Raw genomic sequence first — 2,556 nt, forward strand, 5'->3', positions numbered from 1 at the left:
ATGCATTCATTCAGTAAATATTTTTTGGATATCTACTCTGTGCCAAATGGCATTATTCTTGTGGCTAGGAATATAGCAGGCAACAAGACAGCCCTTGCTCTCATGGGAGTTTATAAATAATTCCTAAGACAGAAATTGAATAAGTACAATGTGATGAAATGCCTAGGAGGAATCCAAAGTGCTCTTAAACATTCACTTCCAGCCTGTACTTAGTAACTTGAATTCTAATTCTAATTTGGATGGTAGGTCTTTCTGGAAGTGTTCTAGATTACCTTTTAATGCTTTCTTTAATCTGTTCCTTATAGTAACTTCTTATTCCAATACAAAGTATTATGAAAGTGATGTTTTTAAGATCAAAGTGTTGAATACCTGAAATCTTCCCCAAAATTTTTAGCTTAAAAAATAAATAAAACCTTTATTGAAATGGTATTGTAGGTAGTATGATATGCATTTTAATTTTTTTTTTTTTTGTTAGTGGCTGACAAGATGTTCATTACCTCATACCTAGACCAGTGACATCTAAAGTGGTGGTTTATATGTACCTCATTGGGGTGTGCAATATGATCCACGGGGGTGCTGAAAAAATATTGGAAGGTTGGTTTGTATTTTATCTAATAGAAAAAAATTTGTTTCACTAAGTTTTTAAAAAAATATAGATTGACACTGGTGTTCTCACTTTACATTTATCAGATAGACACGTCACAGATAGTAAATGAGGATCTTAAGAGAATAATGGGAACTTCTCAACTTGGAAGAGTTGAAATTAGTAATTTCCTTTGATTATTTGCATCAGCTTATGATAACATAATACAGTGTGGCTGATTAAGTGTATCTGTAAATTACATTATCTATCTAGTTCTAACTAAATAAACCTTCACTAAAATGGGCAAGTAGCCTAAAGAATTTCCCCCAAAGAAACCATCATTAAAAGTAAGGAAACAAGAAATGCCAGAATCAAGTATTTTGGGAAGGTTGTTGAAATATGGATTAAAAGATGATTTGCAAAGTAAAACACAGCCTGAAAACTATAAAGTATAAAAGTTTGTGTAGGATTGGGTGAGAGTGAGAGGAAGGGGGTATTAGTAGGGTAAGAGAGGTGATAGTGATAATTAAGACTTCTTAGGCTGGCTTTTGATTGAATTTATCTGGAAGGATGAGGTTTGATGGTGGGGAGAGATGATCAGGCTTTTAATTTATAACATGTTTGCAGTGTGGCTAATCAATTGGGGAGGGACAAAGACAGGTAGGAAGAACAATTAAGATTCTGTTATCAAAACTTTTCCTGTACTCTGCTACCTTGAAATCTTAAATTTAGAAATCTCATTTTGGACAAAATTGCCTCTCATTTGACCTCTCTGATTCCTTTACTCATTTAGTGTGTTCTTACTATCATCAAGGGCTACAGTCCCATGACTCATTACTATTTACCGATTTTTAACTCTCACCAGAACTCAGAGTTCCCATCATCCTTCTGGCCCATCAGCCTACGTTCCCAGATGAATGTTTTCTCTGTTCATGCTCTCAAACTGTCAAGCGTTGTTAGGGGAAAATTGCACAACATTGTAGGTGGATGCTACTACCAATGCATGATTGCCTATTTCCGTTGAACCTTTAACTGCCTAGAAATGCTTTTACTTCTTCCTAATCAACTCCTTTTCACTCTCTGCAGACCCTACTGCAAAACTTCACCACTCTCCTTAAGATTCCTACTTTATTCTCATATACCCTTACTCTCAGCCTTTGATACTTTTTCTTTACAGAGAAACTATATATCATAAAGCTATTTGGCAGCTCCTTCAATCAAATTCCCTTATTTCCACCTTTTATCCTTTCCACCCCCACCCTCTGCACACTCATCATTATTACCAAATGCTTCAAAGGAAAGGTATCCTAGGTGTTCTTCTGAGTCAAGCTATTGCCTCTTAATCTTGGCTGTGCATTGGCATCACCTGGAGAGTTTAAGCAACCACTGGTGCCTCATCCCCTCCCCCAGAATGTGGACTGGGCATTGGGATGTTTAGAAGCTCCTCCAGGTGGTTCTAATGTGTGCCTGAGGTTGAGAACGAACCCATCATCCGATGGGAACGTGCTCCCCCCAGTCTATCCTTTGCTAACGGGCAGATTCCATTTCTCTTACTGGATTGAGTCCTCAAGGGCAGAAACCATTTATTGTTAATTTTTATACTTTTATGGTCTACATTCCCAGCAACACAGTGGATTCTCCATTTGTTAAATGAATAAGCAAATCAAGATGTATACAGTTTTTTTTTGTACCCCTCCTCTCCTATCTAAACATCCAACTACAGCGCTTAAATATTTCCAGCGCTGAGTTTCCTTTTCTTTAATGTTGTTTTTCTTCTTGGAATTCCTGTAATGGTAAATTGAATTATATGCACCAAGTCACCTAAGCTAAAAATCCCAGTCCCCTATGATTATTTCCTCTTCTTTATCACGTCCAACAGATCAGATCCTGACAATTTTTTTCTGTGCACTATTTCTCATCTTCATCTTCCTTTTCTTTTTTTAAATTGAGGTATAATTGACATATATTACATT

This window comes from Panthera onca, chromosome C1, assembly GCF_046562875.1.
Source record: "Panthera onca isolate mPanOnc1 chromosome C1, mPanOnc1 haplotype 2, whole genome shotgun sequence".
Taxonomy (NCBI): domain Eukaryota; kingdom Metazoa; phylum Chordata; class Mammalia; order Carnivora; family Felidae; genus Panthera; species Panthera onca.